The sequence below is a fragment of the Mustela putorius genome, unplaced genomic scaffold (genome assembly GCF_011764305.1).
Source record: "Mustela putorius furo isolate JIRA1106 unplaced genomic scaffold, ASM1176430v1.1 tig00000174_pilon_pilon_pilon, whole genome shotgun sequence".
Classification (NCBI taxonomy): domain Eukaryota; kingdom Metazoa; phylum Chordata; class Mammalia; order Carnivora; family Mustelidae; genus Mustela; species Mustela putorius.
Genome location: NW_025421304.1, coordinates 1372159 through 1390586, shown reverse-complemented (window position 1 = coordinate 1390586; position 18428 = coordinate 1372159). Strand labels below are relative to the sequence as shown.

General features: G+C 39.8%; 1 protein-coding gene across 4 annotated transcripts in view; it reads left to right on the top strand.

The window, feature by feature from the left end:
* The window catches only part of ZNF529 (zinc finger protein 529), a 76885-nt gene that overhangs the window by 25281 nt on the left and 33176 nt on the right, over positions 1-18428 (top strand). For 3 of the 4 annotated variants that reach the window (XM_013062803.2, XM_045076549.1, XM_013062804.2), the window contains 2 exons: positions 5083-6159; positions 7213-7272. The exons of the other annotated variant lie outside the window; for it this stretch is intronic. The gene's annotated coding sequence lies outside the window, so the exon portion shown is untranslated. The remainder of the gene's footprint in view (positions 1-5082; positions 6160-7212; positions 7273-18428) is intronic. 4 annotated transcript variants of the gene reach the window in all.

The window sequence follows — 18428 nt, the reverse complement described above, 5'->3', positions numbered from 1 at the left end:
TTTAGAAGGTAAGCGAAAGGAGAATGAGGCCAATATTCATTTACTATTCTTAGTTCAACACCTTATTATATCAGGTTCTTTGAAATAAATTAAGCCTTAGGCTAAGATGTTTACTTTGTAAGATGAAACAGGACTTAAAAGCTCAAAATATAATAGAAAAATGCAGAGGAAATTTTTAAAAGACACAATATAATGTAGAGCATCTGACGTTCTGTAGTTAGGATGAGATTTCATGTTCCGTTTTATACAATCCTATCTTTGCCAGTTTCTCACTGTTTCATCTTCTGCCTCATGATGAATATGTGAGCCACCTAAACAATGTAGCATGTACATCAAGAAACCATATATATTCATACTCACAAGACATAAAGGTAAATGTATGACGTTGCTTACAGATCCACAGTTACTGACCCCTTTCGGAACTGGGCTGTCTGTACCATTAACCATCACCAGCCAGTGATGGATTCAGTAAGGATCCAGGCTGTCATTACCTCCTGTCCCACCAAAACGCAACCTCCCACGTTGACACTGCTGAAGGAAAGGGGGCATATCAATATGATTTACTTAGCTAATTAACAAGAATTTATAGCAATCTCTTTTGGTGTGCATAGTGCCTTACATTATACAACTTTCAGCTGTTTTTTAGTTTTGTGACATACAGGTAGAAAAACACTCATTTATTGAATGACTACACTGCAGGCACTTTATATTCTTTATAAATACCCTTTCATTTACAGAGAAGGGGCAGAGCAGCAGCACGTCTATCTTCATTTTTTATCTGAAGAGAATGAGTCTCCGTGATACTAAAGGTTGTATTAATGAAAAATGCTGCATGTGGAATCTAGATCTGTTTGACCCCAGAACTCATGAACATTAACCTGTATCTGACTCTCTCCACACGAGGTTGGATCTGGGAATACCTGCTGGTCAGGAGGCAGCCCATTTTACATCAGATTGTAAAAAAACTTCACACTCATACTTTAGCCCCCATAGACCTCTAAACTGGGAGTAATGGGAGGGCAGGGAGTGCAAAGTGACAGGCTTGAATCTTTAACCAATACTTTTTCTTTCTACAGTCAGCAGGTTTCATTTTCCCAAATACACAGACTAAGAAAAGCAATGACACTGCACGTTAGCCTTAACAACTGACCCGTTATCCTGCTGAGCCTTCATCTTCCAAGAGCTGTTGCTCAAGCCTCCTTTAGTGCCACATCCCACCTCCCTAATATCTTGTTATTCAAGCTTATACTTGGTTCTTCTGTTAGACTTTGAATTCTACTGGATCTATCAGGTTTTCTTTATTCTTCTTCTTCTTTTTCCTCAACTGGATTAAAAAATATTCTATTGCTTTTAGAGGTTACCCTTAAATTTTTAACTTTATCTTTGATTCGTAATTAGTTGGCATTTCAAGAAACACCTTAGAATGCTTTAAGCACTGGCGTGCCTGGGTGGTGCAGTTGGTTAAGCATTCAGCTCTTGGTTTGGGCTCAGGTCAGATTATCTTGGGGTCCTGGGAATGGGACTGCATTGGGTTCTGCGCTCAGTGTGGCCTCTGCTTGGGACTCTTTCTCCCTCTCCCCCTTACGCTCTTTCTCTCAAATAAATCTTAAAAAAAAAAAAAAGGAGAATGCTTTAAGTACATTCTTTCTATTGTTATCTTGTGATTTTAATGTTTTGAAATCCCATTAATCATTGTTACTTAGTATATGCATAGACTTCACAACATATTTACTAATTTTATCTCATTCTGTTTTTCCAGGTTTAATTTACTTCTTGCTACCATACATCCTTTAGAAATTCTCCAGTGAGTCTATGAAAGAAAAAAGTGGACAGTATTGAATTTATGTTCAAAGGCAGGCTTAGGACCCCATTTCCTCTTTTACTGAGATTCAAGGCCTACTCTATTCCTAGGCACTTGTCATCATGAACCTGCCCCTCTTGTTCTGGTTTGTTTTGTTTTGTTTGGAGTGCTTTGTGTATAGAAAGTAGGCTTTCCGGGCGCCTGGGTGGCTTAGTTGGTTAAGCAACTGCCTTTGGCTCAGGTCATGATCCAGGAGTACGGGGATCGAGTCCCGCACCAGGCTCCCAGCTCCACAGGGAGTCTGCTTCTCCCTCTGTCTCCTCTCTCATGCTCTCTCTCAAAATCTTAAAAAAAAAAAAAAAAAAAAAAAGTGGGGAAGAAAAAAAGAAAGTAGGCTTTCCCATCTGTTCTTTCAACCATAGACTACTTCCATGCCTTTGGTGTCTGTTAGCGAGTGGAGGCATATAAACAAGGCATTCCAGGGATGTGACTACAAGGGAGAGATGCAGAAACATGATCCAGGGGGCGTCTGGGTGGCTCAGTGGGTTAAGCCGCTGCCTTCGGCTCAGGTCATGATTTCAGGGTCCTGGGATCGAGTCCTGCATTGGGCTCTCTGCTCAGCAGGGAGCCTGATTCCTTCTCTCTCTCTCTCTGCCTGCCTCTCTGCCTACTTGTGATCTCTGTCAAATAAATAAATAAAATCTTAAAAAAAAAAAAAAAGAAACATGATCCAGAAAGGTGAGCTGGAAAAGGAAGGAGGACACAGTGTGAAATGGGACCTCCCTTTTCGCCACTAATCTAGTAATCTGATTTTACCTCTGCCTGTACTTACTGGAAAACCAGGGTCTGTGGACATGAAGAAGTCTTTCCTTTGTATGGGTTCTCCTAAGCACTCACTACTTAGATATCAAATCACTGTCTAGACAGGACAGTTCATTCAAGAAGTTATTTAATTCAAGAGTTATTTAATTCAAGAGAATATATTTACGTTTGTGGGGATGAGAAAGGAGATACTAAGTGAAATACCCAATTAAGTGAACATTATTTAAAATTAGAAGAACCTGGAGAAGGCACAGGTTTATCTGGTGAGAATAAAAGGAAATGACCAGTTTTGTGAAGGGGAATCATATCTCCACGAAGTTTCAAGATGGGAAAATGCTCATATATTCTAGAGGGAAAAAGAGTATTTCAGAAAAGAGAGAAGAAACATTTTACCTGAGGCATGGCTTTAAGATTTGCAAGAAAAGACCTTTTTCTCTTTTGGATTCTTTGTTAAAAAAGTGAACAAGGGAGACAAGAGAGGTAAAAGAAGCAATGTTAAACCCTACTTACCATAAGAACTTCCATAATAACTTGATTAAATCTGCCTAGTTAAGTAGTAAACATTTACTATTAAGTATTAAGAATCAATGTGTTAAAAATTCAGCAATACAGGTTTGAGTAATAGAGAAGAAACTGATTATGTACTTCTCTGCACTGCAGGCCTGTCATACGGAATACATTTTTCTAAGTTTCAAATAGTAATTTTTACAGCAAATTTTTTTTAGAGAATAAGACTGTGACTAGAAGTATTGCAGAATATTTAGAGTGTCTGAAAAATTATTAAATCACCATGATTTCATCTAGGAAAAGGCGGGGAACCTCTCAAATCTGTTAAAAGCACATAGTGATAAAAAATATTTTTAAAAAAGTGTTTTTTGGGGCACCTGGGTGGCTCAGTGGGTTAAGCCACTGCCTTCGGCTTGGGTCATGATCTCAGAGTCCTGGGATCGAGCCCCGCGTTGGGCTCCCTGCTCGGCAGGGAGCCTGCTTCCTCCTCTCTCTCTCCTGCCTCTCTGCCTGCTTGTGATCTCTCTCTGTCAAATAAATAAATAAAATCTTAAAAAAAAAAAAATGTGTTCTTCTTGTGTGCTACTACTGAATCCTGGTCATTTCTTTATTATTATTGTTATTTTAAAATTTTCCTAGTCAGTTCAACACATTAGGATTTGCTAATAGTATTCCAAGTATGTAGTCCTCTCATCTGTAATTTTACCTCTTACTTTCCTATTCTGTTTAAAAAAATAACATGTGTAAGTTTAATGTTTACAATGTGATGATTTGAAACATGCATATATTATGAAATGATTACCACTATAAGGTTAGTTAACACTTCTATCCTTTCATATAATTATCTTTTTTGTTTTTGTGGTGATAATGTTTAAGACCTAATCTCTTAACTTTCAAGTACATAATATATAGTATTGTTAATTATAGTCACCATATTGTACATTAGATTCTCTAAAACTTACTCACCTTTTGTATCCTTTGACCAGTATCTCATTTCTCCCACCCTCCTAACCCTTCGGCAATTACCAGTTTGGTTTTTTAGATTTCACATGTAAGGGAGATCATACAATATTTGTCTTTCTCTGATTTATTTCACTTAGCATATAACCTCAAGGTCAATCCAAGGTGATCCAAGGTCACAAATGGCATGATGTACTTAATTCTAAAGGCTGAATAGTATTCTGTTGCATATATATATACACATTTGCTTCATTGATTCATCCATCAGTGGATACTTAGATTGTTTCCGTGCCTTGGCTATTGTGAAGAATGCTGCAGTGAGTATGGGACTGCAGATATTTCTTCAATATCTTGTTTTCATTTCCTTTGGATAGCTCTATATTGCTATTTTACTTGATTAGAAACATCATAACTCCGCAAACAGAATCAAGATGACACATACCTGACTAGACACAGTGCTTCTCAATTATTCATTAATACCATGTACAGTTCTTATTTCACAGTCACCGTGGAATATACAAAATCATGATAAGTAAGAGTTTGTACAGACACCTTCAGTTTCCTATCTCATCCACTTCACAAAACCACAATCCCATGGACCTTACATAACTCCACTAAGCCCATCTCATAATTCCATACCAGAATACCAAATCTTTGAAACCACTTACTGCATAGACACAATGAGCTTCAAACATTTGTCACTCACAGTTATTCTGCAAGGTTTATCAGCTTCTTAGAAAGCTAAATATAGGGGCACCTGAATGGCTCAGTGGGTTAAGGCCTCTGCCTTCCGGTAGGTCTTGATCCCAGAGTCCTGGGTTCGAGCCCCGAGATCGAGCCCTTCTTGGGGCTCTCTGCTCCGCGGGCAACCTGCTTCCCTTCTCTCTCTGCCTGCCTCTCTGCCTGCCTGTGACCTCTCTGTCAAATAAATAAATAAAATCTCAAAAAAAGTTAAATATAAACTGACCTATTACCCAGCATTTTTTTTCTAGGTATTTACCAAGGAGAAATGGAAACGTGCCAGCTTTATTCATAATACATAAAACCTGGAAATACAACAAGTGTTCAAGAGAAAAACGAATAAACAAACTGGCATATTCACACAACTGAATGCTGTCCATAAATAAAAAGAATGAACCACACAACATTAATAAATATCACAAAACTGGGATATGCAAAAGGAGACATATGTAATTGCAGAACTGACAAAACTAAATTACGGCGACGTATCTCCTAACTATGGCTGTTTCTGTTGTGAGACTGACTGGAAAAAGACACCAGAGAACTTCCTGGCAGTGATGGTATAAAACCCGCACCAGGGCAGGAATACACATACTTAGCCTCTGCAGTGTGCCAGATGCCATTCTGGGTGCTGGGGCTTTCTCAAGGGGCAAAACCGACAAGAAAACTCTTCACCCTCTGATTCACGACCCCGGGCCTGGGGTACCGCAACATGCAGGCCTGAGGGGAGAGAAACCTCCACAGGCTCCCTATTCTCGTCTCAGCCGTTTCCGCCCAAACTGCGATACCCATTCAGCCTTTCTTGGCCCGACCGCCCTCAGCACGGATTCCCGATTCCTTCCTGGTCCTCCTACGCTAGGTTTCGGATTCTTTCCTTTGTTCTCAACGCTCCGGGATTGGGGATTCCGCTTCTCTCCAGGTCCTCCCGGACACAGGTTTCTTCCATCATCCTCTTCGTCCCGCCTCCGGCTGGCTTCCGCTTCCCTTTTCCTTATTTCCCCAACCAGGTTTCCAGTTTCTTCCTCGGCTGGGGCTCTGGTTCAACCCAGGACCCCACCTCGCTCTCAAAGAATCAGCCGGCTCTTCGGCGTCTGAAGGGCCGTCTGTGGCAACCGTCCTTCGCCCAGGAGGAGCGACCCGCGCACCCTCTAACTCCCAGGACTTTCCCCGGGGTGGCGCGGACTTTGCGACCGTTGCCCTCCCGGCTGCGCTCGAAAACCGGGACAGTTTCAGTGTTGGACTTCGTTTCCCACAGGCCCCAGGGACACGAATGAACTTCGACTTTTGGTTCCCCTTCCGGTATCGTCGTGGTTATTGGAGTATGCCTGGTGAGTTGAGCTGACCCAGGTTACGTTGTGGGAGCGGGTTTCGGTGTGGAGGCCCTAAGCTCCGCGGGCGCGGGGTGGGGCGGGTGGAGCCAGGGGGCTCGTCCCCGGCCTGAACCCGGGTGGACGTTGGTTTACGGTGTTATTGTCTGTGACGAGTGTGTGGTGTTACTGTGTGGTGTTAGAGCACGCGCGCGCACGCGTGTGAGTGAGAGTGTGTGACGGGCCCTTAAGTGCCCGGACTGGTATACAGTTGGGTTAGTGGGACTATCATTACATAGTCTCCGGTGATGTGGGTGTCCGATACTGGGACCGAGTGATTCTGTGACAGCTCGGTTGTACTCAGTTTGAAGGAAGTGGGTGTAAACCTGTAGGAGTTTGAAGTTTTGTTGTTGTCGTTGTTGTTTTGATGAGCTTGTAAGTGTGTGTAAAATAGGGTTTTTTACATATATATATATATCACCTTGTCCTCAGTACCCAGCCTGGTGCTCAACACAGGGGGACATTGGTGAAGTGAGTGTTGCCCACCCAGGATCCACTCTAAGTTCCATGGTTCCTTGGAACGTGTTTCCCTGGATTCTCCTTTGTTCTTACACCCTAGGGCCAGTTTGGTCTAGCTGTAGAGAACCAGGCATCAGAGGGGAAGTCATTGATTTCATGCCTAGAATGAAAGTCCCAAGCAGGAAGGTACATCCGAAGTCATGGGATGAGAATTTAGCCTTGCGCTGGACTTCAAGACAGACTTCTGGGAAGACATGAGGGGAGGGGCACAGGGAAAGGATTTCTTCCTGAGCGAACCTCTTTTGACACACCGGAGGGCATTTACATGTTTCAGAACCACACCTGTGCCCCCTAGAAACTGCTATGAACTTAGATTCCAGCACTGGTTACAGGTGATGTTGACCTGTTTTTCTGAATTGGTAAAAGTCAGCAGTATCCTAGTTACCTCTTACTTCCACCTGGGTGTGTGATGGGTAATGGGTTATGTCTGATGGTGGACAGTGTGTTCTTACGTAGCCTGTCCAGGGTCTCAAGAGTTTCTTCTTGGTCCTGTAGTTCTGCAAGAGAAGCCCCCTGAAGTGGAGGAGAGCGTTGCCACTTAAAGGCCTGTTCAAGGTCAGTTCATGTTTATTTTTCTGTCATGTATATTTATTCTACAGAACGTTAAATATTTGCTATCATTCTAAATGTTAAGACCTAATTGTGTGCTGTCCATTTACCTGGTCCCTAGGTTGCTCCTACCCAATTCATAACAGGACCATAGGGAGGAGTCCCCTTCTCTTTCCAGTGCCTTTGCAAATGCCTTTTTCCTTCTCAGTTAATATTCACATCGCTGTTGGTTTATTCAGTTTCCCCATGTGCTCTATTCTTTCCAAAGGATGGTACAGAAATAGAACTAGTTGAACTCTTCAAGGATAAACTAAGGACTTATTTTAGAATGTGTGTTGTCAAGGAAGAGACTGGTGGTTTGGTAGAATAAAACACCAGATAACCTTAGATTTTATTCATAGACTTGATTTTCAAAGTCAGGAAGACATTTTAGGAATAGGAATATGATTGGAGTTTTGTGAAGAGAGGTTCGTGTGAAGAGGGCAGGGAGTTTTTCCCGAGAGTCCATGAGATTTGAATGGTGATGATTATGTCTTGAGATTTGGCAGTATGACTCTCTTTCAGACCACGAAGTGGTATAAACTGCGAGAGGCAGCATGGTATATTGGTATTTGAGTTAGAAGCAGCATCTTCTTTTTTTATTAAAGACTTTTTTTTTTAAGATTTTATTTATTTGACAGACAGAGATCACAAGTAGGCAGAGAGGCAGACAGAGAGAGAGGAGGAAGCAGGCTCCCTGCGGAGCAGAGAGCCCGACGTGGGGCTCGATCCCAGGACCCCAGGATCATGACCCGAGCCAAAGGCAGAGGCTTTAACCCACTGAGCCACCCAGGCGCCCCAGAAGCAGCATCTTCTTATGGAAATACAATGCAGGCCACTTGTGTAATTTAAAAATTTCTTTTGCACACATTTGAGAAAGTTAAAAGAAACAGTTGAAATTAAGTTGGATAATATAACTTAAAAATATCATTTCAACATGTAATAATATAAATAAGTGGAAATATTTTAAATTCCTATCTTCATACTAAGTTTTCAAGGTCTGATACATATTTTACTGTTATAGTACTTCTCAGTTTGAATGCTAAATTTTCAATGGTTATGGTAAAGTGTAGTTTTATCAAAACAAGACCAGTGCTCTAACCCCTGAGCTATGGAGCCTAGTTATATCAAAACAAATTGTATCAAAACAATAAGACAAAAAAATTAAGTTGTGTTTAATTGAAAAACATACTGCTTTTGTATTTGAATTAAAAATTAAAATGGAAAATTCAGTTCCTTGTTCACTCTAGCCACATTTCAAGGAGGTCAGTAGTTATTAGTCTTTATGTTTTATAATTTTATGTTGTAAAATGTAGATAATGATCATATTAATGCCTGTTTTTGTAAAGATTGGATGCATTAACCTGGGCACAGCCCTAGAGCACTTAATAACAGTCTTGCACTTAACAAGAAACAAAACTTTGTACTCAAGAAACAAAACTGTTGTTATGTGAAGATTCTAAGTATTCACTGTAAATTTTCTATAAATCAAGAACAGTGAAAATATAAAGTTAATTTTGATGGGCATTTACTTATTTTTAAAGGTTTTATTTATTTGTTTGACAGAGAGAGAGACAATGAGAGCAGGAATACGAGCATGGAGAGTGGGAGACGGAGAAGCAGACTTCCCACCAAGCAGGGAGCCCGATGTGGGGCTCAATCCCAGGACCCTGGGATCATGACCTGAGCTGAAGGCAGATGCTTAACGACTGAGCCACTCCGGCACCCCTTGATGACCATTTAAAAGAATCTTTGAAAATCACATTTGCTGATGTCCTACAGTAGAATTTAACCTAGGGACACCTGGGTGGCTCAGTCTGTTAAGGGAATGCCTTTAGCTCAGGTCATGATCCCAGGGAGCATGGGACTCCCTCCTCAGTGGGGAGTCGGCTTCTCCCTCTCCACTCTCCCCCAGCTCCTGTTCGCTCACTTTCTCTCAAAAATAAATTGGGGGGAGGGGCGCCTGGGTGGCTCAGTGGGTTAAGCCGCTGCCTTCGCTCAGGTCATGATCTCAGGGTCCTGGGATCGAGTCCTGCATCGGGCTCTCTGCGCGGCAGGGAGCCTGCTTCCCTCTCTCTCTCTCTGCCTGCCTCTCCATCTACTTGTGATTTCTCTCTGTCAAATAAATAAATAAAATCTTAAAAAAAAAAAAAAAGAAATTGCTAATAAATAAATAAATAAATAAATAAATTGGGGGAAAAAAAACAAAAAACAAAATACTTCTTAACCTAAGGCAAATTGATTCTATTTTTGTTCTCACAGGGACCATAAATCTCTTGAAATTCTATTCAAAATCATTTAATATAATGCCTAACATTTTTAATTTTTATTTTTGGTTTGTTTTATTTGCAGAGTATCTTTAATTTCTTGGGGTTACATGAAACATATATGAAAGTTCAAAACTAAGTTAATCACATTCCATAAATGTGATATAATAACATATAGGTAAGAAAAACTATGTAGTCTTAAAAAGGAAAATGATATTAATATTATACAATATATTTCCATAGGAAGAAGAATACTTCAGATTGCTAATATTATATATGAATCAGTTTTACTAAGATTGCATTTGTAAGCAATCTTGTAAGAATATATCTAAAATATCACTCATTGAATAATAAAAGAATGAAGGCATGTATAAGCACATACTCTGTACGAAACACGTTTTTGCCTCATTTACACACGTTTTCTTATTTAGTCTTTTTAATAAAATTCAGGAAAACTGAACCAAAATTGAAGTAAATTAGAAGATCTAATTGGATTTCATGAGTCAGGCAGCATCCCATTTAACAAATAGTAGGGCGCTCCACTGAGCTGAACAAAAGGAAGGTTTTAAAAGGAAGAGAGGGCATTAAAAATTTTTTTTATTAGCAAGGAATGCATTGTTTAAGCAGGATTAACCTCCTGAAGAGAGCTGACAGGGTCCATCAGTAAATTTCATAGTTTTGACTAGAAAATTCCATGTTGACTGGTTAAAGGTTACATTCCTTGGGGGTTGAAATTGCAGTTAGGTTAGGTATTAAGTCTCAGTTTACTGACTTAGGGCCCAACCTAAGTGATGCTATTTTGGGTCTGTGGCTTTCTTTTTAACAATTCGTCTCCTTTGATCAGCTTAACTGAGAGATCAGAATTTAACACATTAGTACAATTTGCTACCACTTGTTAGTTCTTGCCGCTTTTGGTGATTCTTTGCGCCGCATTCACAGGTCCTGACTTTTGGCTTTATCTCTAATATTCATAGGTTACAACTTTAGGTTCACAGTTTTTAAGTCAGTCATCCTCTTTTTTCCTTTCTGATTTTCCAGTCTTAGAGAGATCATTTGGTTAGTGGTCAGTGGCTGCAAATGTACACCTAATGCTTTTGAGAGAATATAAAGCATCAAGGAGATTATTATGATGACTGTAAGTGGATAATTCTCAATGTTAGGGGTGCACTTTGAAGCCATGATCCCCAAGACCCAGAAAAATCAAACTCAAATAAGTTAAAGAAAAACTGTTAGGGGCGCCTGGGTGGTTTAGTGGGTTAAAGCCTCTGCCTTGGGCTCAGGTCATGATCCCAGGGTCCTGGGATTGAGCCCCGCATCGGCCTCTCTGCTCCGCGGAGAGCCTGCTTCCTCCTCTCTCTCTGCCTACTTGTGATCTCTGTCTGTCAGATAAATAAATAAAATATTTTTTAAAAAACCAACAAAATAAACTCCTGCGGAAGGCATCATCTTTTTAAGTGGCTTTTTTGGTGATCTTATGTAAATGATTTTCTAATTCCCCAGGAGTGTTAATCCAGGTAGAGCAGGTGGTGGTGTACACAGCACAGATACCTCCTTGCTCAGCTAAAAGATAATTGAGAGTTATGCCGTTAGCAAGAACAACTTTGTCTAGGCCAGCCTTCTCAGGCCCCCTTCCTCTTTGGGAGCTTTGTACTATCACTTTGCTATCCCTCAATAAATCTTGCTTTGCTGCCCACTTTCCCTCAAACAAACAAACAAACAAAAAAACCTTTTTTCTTGAGAGTCTAAAGATTTTTTTCGGACAGTTACTGCATTAGCAGCAGATTCTGCAAGAATCTCAAGAACTAAGACGTTAGCTTCATTTTTATCAATCCCTAATCACTAAGGATAGGAACCTGCCAAAACAAGTGAATCTTGAATCATGAATGCCTCCTTGTAGATCCTTTATAACTTGATGATGGAAATTCAGATGTCTTATTTTACTTATGAAAAGTTAGGGGCACAGTTAGATTTTCTCCTCACCTGAATAAAAGGTTCTAAATACCAAAGGTTACCCCTTCTGCCCCCAGTAATGGCTGGGAGATAAAGAAGAGGGTGTTCTCTTTCTAGGCCAATACCAAAGGAAAGAAAAGGAACAGAAGGAGAAAGGGTTTCATATGTAGTTAAAGTATGAAGTCTTGATCTGTAGTCGTGGGTGAAAGCAGTCTACCTTGATGTCAGCTACTTCTCTTCCTTGTCAATTTGATTTATAAATCTCCAGCATCTGTATGCCATCAAGTGTCATGTGGAACCTTCTCTAGTTATGTGATGTATACCCAAGGCTTGATACCTTATAGTTTTGCAGCAGTGTTAGCGGTTAGGAGCACTTGGTAAGTAATGCCCTCTTTACAACTGGCTCACGGGTTGTCTTTTTCTGGTGATTGTTGGAGAACACCCAATTACCAGGCTCTGTACTGACAAACCACACCCTTTGAACTGGGATCCAGGAAGGCTTCTTTACCTATAGATGATAAGACATTAGAGACATTAGAGTAGCTGGTCATACTAGCATGAGACAATAAAGGATCAGCAGAAGGTTATATACTGAGAGGATTTCAAGAAGTTTATAAGGTCTTTGTTAAGGCTTGTATGATTTGTCCAATGAAGTGGGTGTTTCAATCACTGCAGATCGTGGATTGTATATACCCCAAATGGGAAACACACTTTTTTAAAAATTAAATTTATTTATTTTCAGCATAACAGTATTCATTATTTTTTTACCCCACCCAGTGCTCCATGCAATCCGTGCCCTCAATAATACCCACCACCTGGTACCCCCAACCTCCCACCCCCCTGCCACATCAAACCCCTTAGATTGTTTTTCAGAGTCCATAGTCTCTCGTGATTCACCTCCCCTTCCAATTTCCCCCAACTCCCTTCTCCTCTCTAACACCCCTTGTTCTCCATGATATTTGTTATACTCCACAAACAAGTGAAACCGTATGATAATTGACTCTCTCTGCTTGACTTATTTCACTCAGCATAATCTCCTCCAGTCCCGTCCATGTTGCTACAAAAGTTGGGTATTCATCCTTTCTGATGGAGGCATAATACTCCATAGTGTATATGGATCACATTTTCCTTACCCATTCGTCTGTTGAAGGGCATCTTGGTTCTTTCCACAGTTTGGTGACCGTGGCCATTGCTGCTATAAACATTGGGGTACAGATGGCCCTTCTTTTCACTACATCTGTATCTTTGGGGTAAATACCCAGGAGTGCAATTGCAGGGTCATAAGGAAGTTCTATTTTTAATTTCTTGAGGAATCTCCACACTGTTCTCCAAAGAGGCTGCACCAACCTGCATTCTCACCAACAGTGTAAGAGGGTTCCCCTTTCTCCACATCCCCTCCAACACATGTTGTTTCCTGTCTTGTTAATTTTGGCCATTCTAACTGGTGTAAGGTGATATGTCAATGTGGTTTTAATTTGAATCTCCCTGAGGGCTAGTGATGATGAACATTTTTTCATGTGTCTGATAACCATTTGTATGTCTTCATTGGAAAAAGAGACACATAGACCAGTGGAACAGAGCAGAGAGCCCAGATATGGACCCTCAACTCTATGGTCAATTAATCTTCGACAAAACAGGAAAAAATATACAGTGGAAAAAAAGACAGTCTCTTCAATAAATGGTGCTGGGAAAACTGGACAGCTATATGTAGAAGAATAAAACGCGACCATTCTTTTACACCATACACAAAGATAAACTCAAAATGGATAAAAGACCTCAACGTGAGACAGGAATCCATCAGAATCCTAGAGGAGAACATAGGCAGTAATCTCTTCGATATCAGCCACAGCAACTTCTTTCAAGACCTGTCTCCAAAGGCAAAGGAAACAAAAGCGAAAATAAACTTTTGGGACTGCATCAAAATCAAAAGTTTCTGCACAGCAAAGGAAACAGTAAAAAAAAAAACAAACAGAGGCAACCCACAGAATGGGAGAAGATATTTGCAAATGACAGTACAGACAAAAGGTTGATATCCAGGATCTATAATGAACTTCTCAAACTCAACACACACAAAACAGGCAATCATATAAAAAAAAATGGGGAAACACACTTGTTAATAATATTTTTCTTTGACACTTTGAGACCTTGTGACATGTGAAGGCTTTGAGGGAAAACATACCTACAATAACAATCCATACTGACTTGCAGCTGAATGAAATTTACTTACAGGTGTTCAAAGGGTCCAGAGGGAGGGCATCTGAGGCCTCTGGGAACAAAAATAATTTTTCAGGGGCGCCTGGGTGGCTCAGTGGGTTAAGCCGCTGCCTTCGGCTCAGGTCATGATCTCAGGGTCCTGGGATCGAGTCCCGCATCGGGCTCTCTGCTCAGCAGGGAGCCTGCTTCCTCCTCTCTCTCTCTCTGCCTGCCTCTCTGCCTACTTGTGATCTCTGTCTGTCAAATAAATAAATAAAATCTTTTAAAAAAAATAATAATTTTTCAGGATTATGGACCTGACGGATCAGGCATTGACAGACTGTTTTTGCAGTTTTACAGATGTGTCCCCACCAATGTCTTATTAATAATGAGTCATCCTAAATGTCCTGTGGTAGGTAAAGGAAAGCAAAAGTCAAAATACAGGGATTTCCAGGGATGGGGGAAAAACTAAGCAGCTGTTGTGGGTTTCCCATACCACTGAGTGTTCTTTTAATTTATAGTCGTTGTATACCCATCTTGAGTTCTTTGATTTAGGGGGAAACTGTTGCTGTGTTTCACGTACCTCAAGATGGCAAAAGTATGGCAATGAGGGGCCATTTTTGCAAAAGCAGAATTGGTTTTTATCCACATGTGTCACAATCTTTATGATGCGTTGCTGCTATCTCTGACGAAAGCCAGCTTGAGCACATTATAAAATTTCTTTCCAAGGATTCTTTCCCAACAAATCTATCACTTTGTTTTTTACATCACTTTGTTTTTTAGATTTTGCTTTATGTTTTCCTTCTTTAAATAACCAGCCCCACTGTAGGACAACTTCTTTTCCTTAAGAAAAATGTATTTCCATTACTCATGCTTTTTCTTAGCAAAAACACACATCTTTCTTTGCATGCAGAGTTGGTGCCCTTATTCTTTCTAGTAGTCTTAATTACATTTCTTAGCATTCTTAACTCTTAGAAACCTTAATTTCTAGTGAAAATTAAGTAGTAAGCATATATGAACTGTCTGGTGTACCAGCAGTCTTTAGATTTGCAAATTTATGAACGTATTACATAAATTTTCGAGGCATATGCCTTTTAAATTTTCCAGTGTAGCATTAACACATCCATAGATCTTTTAGCTTCCCCATAAGAAGCCAAAAGTAGCTAAATCTGTTAAGTGATTAATATTTCAGTATTTTATCTTACTTAGAAATGATCTAGATATTTAGTGAATTTAACTTCACTCATCATTTAACCTAACTAAGCAAAACTTTAATTTTTAGGTTACCATAAAGATTTGAAAACTTAGTAGACATTAATATTATTGAAAACTGCATTTACGGGGCACTTGGGTGGCTCAGTCGGTTGGGCGTCTGCCTTCAGCTCTGGTCGTGGTCCCGGGGGCATGGGATCGAGTCCTGTGTCGGGCTCCCTGCTCGGCTGGAGGCCTGCTTCTCTCTCTCCCACTCCCCCTCCTTGTGGTCCCTCTCTCTCTCTCTCTCTGTATCAAATAAATAAGTAAAATCTTTTTTTAAAAAAGCTGCATTTACAAAGTTTATCTTGCTTCCACATTTAATTTATGTTTAATTGTTTTTATTTAAAGATTTTATTTTATTATTTATTTGAGAGAGAGACAGTGAGAGAGAGCATGAGCAAGGAGAAGGTCAGAGGGAGAAGCAGACTCCCCATGGAGCTGGGAGCCCGATGCGGGACTTGATTCCAGGACTCCGGGATCATGACCTGAGCCGAAGGCAGTCGTCCAACCAACTGAGCCACCCAGGCATCCCTGTTTAATTGTTTTTAACTATTATGTTTATATTACCTACAAAAACTTTATTAAACATTAGACAAAGCCACTGTCTTGAGCTATTATTTTCTTTTTTGTATTTAACTTCTGGTATAGTAACATACATTAATTTCAGGTGTACAAAATAGTGATTCAGCAATTTTGTACATTGCTCAGTGCTCATGGCAAGTGGTACTTTTTAATGCCCATCACCTCTTTCACCCATCCCCTCCCTTCCACCTCCCCTCTGGTAACCATAAGTTTGTTCTCTGTAGTAAGGAGTCTGTTTCTTGGTTTGTCTCTTAGTCTTTTTTTTCTATTCCTTTGCTTATTTGTTTCTTAAATATGAGTGAAATCGTACAGTAAATGAATGAAATCATATGAGTGAAATCATACAGTAATTGTCTTTCTCTTATTTCTTTATCCATTCATCTATTGATGAATGTTTCCGTAATTTGGCTATTATAAATAACTGTTGGAGGAAGATTTTTTTTTCCTAAGATTTTATTTATTTATTTGACAGAGAGAGATCACAAGTAGATGGAGAGGCAGGCAGAGAGAGAGAGAGGGAAGCAGGCTCCCTTCTGAGCAGAGAGCCCGATGCGGGACTCGATCCCAGGACCCTAAGATCATGACTTGAGCTGAAGGCAGAGGCTTAACCTACTGAGCTACCCAGGCACCCCTTCTCACTAGTTTTAATCTTTTGAGGAACCTCCATATGGTTTTCCACAGTGGCTGCACCAGTCTGCACTCCCAGTGCAAGAGGAAGGATTCCTTTTTCTCCTCATCCTCACCAACACTTACTGTGTTTTTGATTTTAGCTATTCTGCCTAGTATGAATTGATATCCCATTATAATTCTTTGGATTTACATTTCCCTGATGGTCAGTGATGTTGAGCATCCTTTCATGTGTCTGTAGGCCATCTTTAAGTCTTTGGAGAAATGTCTGTTCATGACTTCTGCTGTTTTTTAATTGGATATTTGTTTTTTGGGTATTGAGCTATGTAAATAGTTCTTTATATATTTGGGATACTAACCTTTTATACATATGTCATTTGCAAATATCTTCTCCCATTCAATTGCCTTTTACTTTTGTTGATTATTTCATTTGCTGTGCCGAAGCTTTTTATTTTGATGGAGTTTATGCCTCAAGAGACATATTTCTATTATGATGGATTACATGCCTCAGGAGAGGCATTCGATCCTAGAAAAATGTTGCTACAGCACACGTCAGAGAAATTACCGCTTATACTCTTTTCTCGGATTTTTATGGTTTCAGGTTTCACATTTAGGTCTTTAATCCATTTTGAGTTCATTTTTTGTATGTTGTAAGAAGTGGCCCAGTTTCTTTCATTCGCATGTTGCTGTCCAGTTTTCCCAACACCATTTGTTGAAGAGACTATCTTTGTCTCATTGGATAGTCTCTTTTCTCTTGTCGAAGATTAACTGATCATATAGTTGTGGGTTTATTTCTGGCTTTCTATTCTGTTTCACTGATCACTGTCTGTTTTTAAGCAAGACCATACTGTTTTGAATACTATAGCTTTATGATATAACTTGAAGTCTGGAATTGAGATACTTCCAGTCTGTTGTTCTTTTTCAAGATTACTTTGGCTATTTGGGGTCTTCTGTGCTTCCATTCAATTTTAGGATTGTTTGTTCTAGTTCTGTGAAAAATGCTGTTGGTATTTTGGATAGGGATTGCATTAAATCTGTAAATTCCTTTGGGTAGTATAGACATTTTAACAGTAATTGTTTTTCCATCATGAGCAAGGAATGCCTTTACATTTCTTTGTGTCATCTTCAGTTTCTTGTATCATTGTTTTCTACTTTTCAGAGTACAAGTATTTTACCTCTATACTTAAGTTTATTACTAGTATTTTTCTTCTTTTCACTGCAGTTGTAAATAGAATTATTATTATTTTTTTAAAGATTTTATTTATTTGACAGATAGAGATCACAAGCAGGCAGAGAGGCAGGCAGAGAGAGAGAGAAGCAGGCTCCCCGCTGAGCAGAGAGGCCGATGTGGGACTCGATCCCAGGACCCTGAGATCATGACCCGAGCCGAAGGCAGCGGCCTAACCCACTGAGCCACCCAGGCGCCCCTAAATAGAATTATTTTTAAAATTTCTTTTTCTCCTGAGTGTAGAGAAAAGCAGCAGATTTCTGTCCATTGATTTTGTATCCTGCAACTTCACTGAATTCATTTTCAGTTCTGGTAGCTTTTTGGTGGAGTCTTTAGGGTTTTCTATATATAGTATCATGTCATCTGCAAATAGTAAAGTTATACTCTTTTCCTTACTGATTTGGATGCTTTTTATTCCTTTGTCTGATTTCTATGGCTAAGCCTTCTGTACTATATTGAATAAAAGTGGTGAGAGTGGACATCATTTTCTTGTTTCTGATCTTAGAAAGGCTTTCAGTTTTTCCCTACTGAGTGTGATGTTAGCTGTGGGTTTTTCATGGCCTTTATTATGTTGAAGTATTTTTCCTAAACCTAGTTTGTGGAAGGTTATCACGAATGGATACTGTACTTTGTCAGGTGCTTTTTTTGCATCTGTTGAAATGATCATATGGTTTTTATTCTTTCTCTTATTGATGTGATATACCACACTGATTGATTTGCAAATATGGAACCACCTGTGCAGCCCAGGAATAAATCCCCCTTCATCATGGTGAATTATCTGTAATGTATTGTTAGAGTTGGTTTGTTAATATTTTGTTGATGATTTTTGCATGTACGTTCATCAGAGATAATTGGCCTATAGTCCTGTTTTTTTGTGGTGTCTGTTTGGTTTTGGTATCAGGGTAATGCTGGCCTCATAGAAAGAATTTGGATGTTTTCCTTCCTTGTCCATGTTTTGAAATAGTTTGAGAAGCGTATTAACTCTTCCCTAAATGTTTGGTCAAATTTGCCTATGAAGCCAT